Raw genomic sequence first — 7319 nt, 5'->3', positions numbered from 1 at the left:
ATAGTTAGAACTGTACACATTTTTCCTTATCCAACAAGTTGGGAGCTTGCTCAGAAGCTGTGTGAGTTTTTTGCCTCTTCAGTCCTGAGAGAGGATTGTTTTAAGAGATTTTGTTTGCTTGTTTTAACAACAAATAGCTGTTGTTTGGTATGACCTCCTTTTAGCTCCCCATCACCTGCTCTTGGGCTCAATTTTCTCTTAGGTTATGTTTAGTTATTACTGGATGTGCTTAATAGATAGAATTCTCAAGTTTGGTGTGGAATATATAGTGGTTTGTGGGGATAATAATCACCCTCCAGCCTTATATTTTGCTGGTTTTCAGATATTAATTTAAATTATCTAATTCAGCAACTTTTTTGCCCTCATTTTTAACCAGACACAGTATGCAAAATCATGTATGAGAAATTGAATGTAATTGTTATGAAAGAGATAAAGTGGGCAAGAATTTAATTTCTGTGTATCTTTGGAAAAGTGAATAGACTAAGGTAAAGTACTTTCTGAATAAAGCACGTAACTATATACATAATTATAGCTTAATGCCTGAACTAAGGTAAAATATAATCTAATTCATTTATTGTGCTAAGAAAACAAAATGCTCCCAATATTCAATGCAAGGTACTTTCTTCCATACCACTGCTTCACTTTTTAAATTATTTATATATTGGTGTTCTGCCTTTAGCCAGCTTCTTGACCTTTTTACAGTTCTAGCAACCCCCATTTCTTTTCCAGATAGACTAGGGGCTTCACATCTATGTTGTGGTCCCATGCTCACTATATGTAGATGATTACCAACTGCAGGAATCTCTGCTACACTATCTGAAATTTAAACAAATAAAAAAAACAGTAAGTAGACATCAAAGCAGATAGAAATTCACCACACCAGCACATATAGTGCTTGTTAACATGGATTTAAGTAACTGTTGTCAGTGCTTTGGGGGTTTCTGGGGTGTATGTTGTGCGAGGATGGTGCTCTTGGGAGGGAGACACATGCCGTGTAAGCCAGTGAGTGCTATGCATGATCTAGTGCCCAGTGCTGCCCTGAAATACACAGTGAGGATTCTGTTAATGTTAATGAAGGCAGTGATAATTACACAAACGTGGGAGGAGAATCAGCTTTCTGTACCCATACAGTGTAATCCAGAGGTACTTGAAAGTGGACTGCGTGTATTTTGCTAGGAGAAGGCTCAGCAACAGGGCAGAGGGGAATTTGACATTTAATTCATATTGTGTTAACCCTTCCAAAAGATCAGGTTTCCAACAGGTCGTGTGAGTCTGTAAGTAAGTTGATGATTTCAGTGTTCAAAACACTGTAGATAATTCATCTCCTAAAATATGATAGAGTAAATATTCTTGAAGGCAGATTTCTTTTTGTGAGGTCTGCATGTTTTTGAAAATTACCTTGTTAAATTTAATTCTCAGTAGTTACAGCAAATACATAATCTACTGTCTGTTCTAACCCTGAGCTGCAAATGAATTAGAATACCTACAGCAGAAATGAATTATGCATAAAATAAACCACAAAAAAACCAGGCAAATGTAATATTATGAAATACATGCCTCTTTGGTATGTTGTCTGTGCAGTTATATTGTTCTTTGCTCCTTTGTAGGTATGGAGAAGTTGAAATTATTTCACAGTAAGTACAAAACAGCCCTGTGAACCACTAGGTATGTTTGTAGGTGTTAATTGCGTATGAGTAATTATTACATATACATAAATATGTATATATATTCATGTGCAGTTGTTACATCAGCAAAAGTTATAAATTGGGTATCACTCTATTTGTGTAAAGCTTTAGTAAATCTTTTTTGTAGTGACTGTTTCAGTTTTTAATTATAGGAAGCAAACATCAGCGTATATGCAAAAAATGCCCATCACTATAATGTTTAATCTTATGATACTTGGTCATCATAAGTTGGTGTCTTTTTAAATGCATTTGAGATAGACATCTTTATTCAAGATCCATAGAAGTACAGTGATTTAAATAGCTACCAAAGATGTTATATTGAGACATTCATGAAAATTACTGCGGGAATGTACCATTTCCTCTCACATGAACAGAAAGTGACTGTAATGAAATATTACAACTTTTTGATGTCTCACACATACTCGGAAAGGCACCTTTTATGAGTAAGTACCTCGAATAGTCTGTTTTCTTTTACTGCATTTAAAAATCACATGTGAACATTACTTACTGTGATAGATTCTATAATGTATTAATACAAGCGATTTTTCATTCCTGGTTATACTACAAATACAGTAACCATTTTGCTGACAAAGCTTATCAACAAAGAATAGGACTGATTACTTATGGAGAGTTGGAGATTTTTTCAGTAATTGCAAATTTAAAATAAACCGCTGTTAAAGTCTATTGATTGTATGGAGCAGATTATGACCATGTTATCCAATAAACATTTTTTTTCTTGCCAATGAAAAGTACATGATATTTACATGTAAATGAAAGATATTTTTTGTAATACGTGGTCCTTTTATTCTTGCAAACAGTTTATAGTTATGGCAGTAGTCTTTCCCTTTTAGAATATTGAATAACTGTGAGTACTCATCAATAAATACCAAGTAAAATAACTTTGAAATATATATCAAAGTGGGTTTTTCCTTCTCTTCACCAGGCATGGTGGCAAAAAGTCTTAATACCAGACCTTGGGACCCATATTACTATGATTCCGTAAGATTTTCTTGATTACAAAAGACAGAGAAGAAACAAAGTCTTGAAGCTGCCTGTGTAAAGCTGCCTAAATCCTGTTAGTGACTGCAATGGAGCAGCAACATGAAGCAGGTTTGAAGGAAAGCCTTTGCCATGATTTTATGTTTACATGTATGCTGAATCTTCAGAGTGTTCCTGTTCATTCTCAGCTATGCAAGGTCCAGATTCAGTCCAGAGTTACACTAAACATCTGTGCTTGCTTTTACTCTTAGCTTGTCCTTAGCTTTGAATTCTGCTGCTTCTGAGGAAGCGCTTGTGTGCCCTGAAGATTGTGCGTTTTTTTCTCATCTACAACAGTTGACCTAAATAAACCAACAATCCTTAGGTTTAATCAGCTTATTAGAAGCCAGATAGTTCATGGTTCAAATTCTAGATAGACCAAAGTCAATGGAAATGTTACTATTACTTTGCCCTTACTGTAGCTCAGTACAGCCAGAATTTCTCTTTTGGAACTGCTCATTACTTCAAGTTACCCATGTGTTTAAGTGCATTCCTGATCTATAGCCAGGGTGCTCAGCATCTGTCAAAATTCTTATGAAGTTAGACAGATCACGGTGATGCACTGTGATGCAAAAACTTTGATTTTATTGGGTAAATTAGAAAAGTCATTATAACCTTTTTTTCTGAAGTCTGATACTAAATTACTTGGGAGGAAGGTAAAAATACTTGTAGTTTAGGCCTTGAAATAGTAACATCTAAGTTAATTTCCATTTCCAGATTTTGTGTGTCTGTTGACTGATTTTCTCACTAGTTTCCCCTTAAATTGACTAGAAAAAGCAGAACACTTCCTGGCATCACAGATATGTGGATAAATATGCAGGATATTTGCTGAATGCAGCATCAACATTGGTAGTATTTTTTTGTTTTATATGAAATGAATAATTACTCAGAGCAAAACAGATAGTTTTACTTCAGGAAACAGCAGTTTATAATGCATCTTCCTTCACCTTCAAAATAGGAAAAGTGAACCCAGCACATATCTGGTTATATTCCAGTGCTCCTTTGTTTGCCTTGGCGTTTGCTTCACTTTTATATAAATTAGTCCAAGTTGCTTGGGTGGTGTTAATCATTCTGTTGTTTGTCTACATGTTCAATGTCCTTAAAGCTTGTAGTAGTAATGGGCTGCTATTTTTTTTCAAGTAGACTGGTTCACTTTCCTCAATATCTGTGCAAACTACAGAAAATCAATGGTGGCAAGTTATTAATTTTCAATTTTCATTGTGAATTGGATAACATTATGGTGTTTAGCTGAATAATACATTATGTCTAATGGTGCCTGGTATTATAAATTATACTTTGATTATAATCTTCCCTTTTAAAGCTAAGAAATTTTGCCCTGGAATATTCTCTTGATCTGTTTAAGTCTCACACATTAAAAAAAAATTCACATGTACCTGAGGAGGATTCTGACAGATTTTTTTTTCTCTGAATAAAGTTTGTAGAATCAATTGTGTAACAGAATAAGATATTTTTTTCTAAAAAATGCAGTGTTAAAATAGACATAAAATCTATTTGTAAAACAACACTAAAATATTTTTAGTAATATTTTGTCTTTAAAATGTTATGGTTAGCAATAGAAATAATATATATTAGATAAATACTTTCAACATTATTAATGCCAAATCCTAGATCCATTGCAAGGAAAGAAGAATGCTGTCAGCACTATCTGCTAGACTCAGTTGTAATTTTGGATTACACAGTGTTGAAGAATGGGGTAAAAATCTAGAAATAAAAGCCTTGCTGAGCAGTATAATTTGTTTTTCTCTCCAATATGCAAAAATAATTCTTCCTTGCTGTCACAAGATCACCTGCTTGAATAATCTGGCAAAGTATTCTACACATTTTATTCTGTCATGTTGAGTTTTGGCTAGTATACCTAGGCTTTATTCCCAAGAAAGTAGATGCTGTTTTCAGCTTCTCTCATGAGAGGCATTTAGAAGATGCAGGCATTTCCCTAACTGAGGCAGAAGTATAAAACGGAGTTGTGAACCTTGCTGCCAAAATTTGAGGAACCCAGATTAAGGAAACTATGTATGGATAAAACTGTCTAAGGGAACAAAAACAGGAAATGTTTTTAGATGAGAAACAGCTATCAGGAATTTAAACAGGAAAGGCTGAGTACAGTTTGTTACTACAGAATGCTAATGCTCCATGTGGAAGGACCATTGCCTTAATGATTAGAGCTTTAAGAGAAAGTCACCCCAAGGTCAGGCAATCCTGGTCAGCAGTACTAAGTGGTCCACAAGGTACTTCACTGGTTATAAAGCTGAAAATGCAGTTACACCCAGGGGAGGCAGATGTCCAGCTATGTCCTAAATTAGCAGGACCAAGTTGCAAACAAGAATTATCATCAGAAAAAGACAGAGGACACTCCAGAGAAAGCAAAGTACTCCAGCTAGGGTCAGAGAAATCAGAGGCAAGCTGTGATGTCCAGCCAAGCACCTAGCTCCAGCTGGAGCAGAGCAATGCAGTACAGTTGCAGTTGTCGGAAGCTGATCACAGCTAGAGGTACAAGCGGATATGGTGCACGCATGCAGAATGTGTCATTATCTGCAAGACACAAAGCCTTGAAGAAAGGGAAGATGTTGGAATGGTTTAAATGGCATTATGATAGCATGCTTTATGGTGTGACTAAAAAGCTGCACTCCCCGTGGGCACGGGGTAGGAGTAAATTGCAGGACAACCCTTTTTTTTTGCTAAGCAAAGTTGTTGTAAGTCTGGGCTATATTGTGCTTTTTAATTTCCGGAGATATTCAGATGTATATTTAATTAATGTATAAACAGTAGGTTTCTACAGTGAGTTTCTGTTCCTACAAAGACAGATCTGGTGTTATTGCATTATCAAACAGTAACAGTAAGATGATACTTACAAAAATATTTTTTAAAAAGTTTTGTGATAATAACACTGTAATACTGCTGCCAAGATATACCCTGTTGTAGCCTGGTCATGCTGAGTCAAAATAACAGAAAACAGATATACAATTAACTTCCTTATGAATTTAAAGGTAAGAATAAGATCAATTGAAATCAATATTTTACTGAATTTTATTTTCAAAAAAAAAAGAATATTTTTCCTTTTTTGATGTAAACCTGTAAGATTTTTGATTAAGTATTCCATTGAAAATGTGGCAATATGCTTTATCCATGATTCAGACCTTAGAGGGATTTAAGAGAAATGAACTGGCAGATTTTTAAAATATATATAAAATTATTTATATAGAATCTTTATATATATCTTTATATAGATATGTATATTTGTCATTTGTGACATTTATGTAAATATTATGTCCAGATTTTCCACCAATGGATGTGATTTGTAGAAGGGCTCTGCAGAAAATAGGGCTCACTTCTGTTCAACACTGTGCTTGATCACATTGAATTAATTATCCTATCACATCTGATAAATCTTACACATGACTCACAGGCCAACAAAACATTAAGTAATGGTGAGGCTAGACAGTTATACAGAGTAACCTAGAATCATTGTAATGCTGGGCCTTTAGGGGGGAAAGAAAAAAAGATGTTTATATAGCTAAACAAAGAATAAGTGTATGAAACGGCAATTTTATCTCAAAGGTTTAATGAGACCAATATTGAAATACTACTTACAGAGCTAGTGTAGATGCACCAAAAAAGAGAAGTTGAAAATCTACAGTCAATGTATCATAAAATGCCCAGGGAGATTTCTCTAATAAAAAGGAGGAGGAACATGAGCGGCAACAGAAGAACCTGGCTGCACTGCATCTTGCAGCAGCTTGGACAGTCTCTTCAGAAGGTGCCTCACATCCATCTTTTACCAAGATGAACGCACGGATTCAGAGCAGTCACCTCATGCCAGGCAAAGCACTGACTGTCTCCAGTGACAAGTACATAATTTTAAAAGTCAGTGATAGATGGAGAATCAAACTTGACAATCCTTTTTTAAATTTCATTAATGTCAGTATACCAAATATAAAATAATTTAGGAATGAATTATAGCAAATCTCTTCTAATTAGAGATTACAGATTGCCTCAGTGTGATCTTGCGAAAGATCTACAAGCAAAGCTGATTCTCTAAACGATGCGATTGTTAAACTAAAGCTGTGTGACTTGTCATGGATAACTTTGACACAGAAATCCGTAATTTGAATAAAAGTAACCTTTTAGTTCATTATGAAACCTGATGGAGATACCTGGCATCTTTCATGCTCCTTTGAACTCCTTTTTAGCTCATTGCTAGCCTAATGGCTGCTAGACTTTACAGTTACAGTTCAAAGCCTGATTTATGTTACCAGTTAAAAAACACCTAAAAGCCATTGAAAACAAGAACTGTAGGCCCAAAAGTATGCAGTCCAGGTCTGTCCACCAGGTTTACCAAGCCTTTTACTGGATCAGGCTGCTGAATTTTGACTCACAAAGGTTTCAGATCTTGGTGACTGACAGAAAAGAGAAGATTAAAAAATCACTGGTGTAGTTTTATTATTGTGCCGAGTAGTCAGACTCTTCAGTCTCTTGTCTGATATCTAAACAAGATAGTATGTGTAATTGATAAATATGACAGTGAGAGCTGGGAAGAGAACAAATAGTGCTTTCCAGTTACAGCATCATGGGTTAACA

At 35.1% G+C, this 7319-nt stretch overlaps 1 long non-coding RNA gene across 1 annotated transcript; it reads left to right on the top strand.

Annotated features, from left to right (window-relative positions):
* The first annotated feature begins 2471 nt into the window (after positions 1-2471).
* Positions 2472-6567, top strand: LOC133219211 (uncharacterized). Its single transcript, XR_009727380.1, has 3 exons — positions 2472-2795; positions 3495-4437; positions 6335-6567. It is a non-coding gene; the product is annotated as an uncharacterized LOC133219211 (long non-coding RNA).
* Positions 6568-7319: the final 752 nt, after the last annotated feature.

The sequence above is a fragment of the Neopsephotus bourkii genome, unplaced genomic scaffold (assembly GCF_033783945.1).
Source record: "Neopsephotus bourkii isolate Nb327-2 ecotype Australia unplaced genomic scaffold, CSIRO-AGI_Nbou_v1 NB_1328, whole genome shotgun sequence".
Taxonomy (NCBI): Eukaryota; Metazoa; Chordata; class Aves; order Psittaciformes; family Psittacidae; genus Neopsephotus; species Neopsephotus bourkii.
The sequence above is the reverse complement of the archived record's forward strand: the minus strand, read 5'-3'. Positions and strand labels throughout refer to the sequence as shown.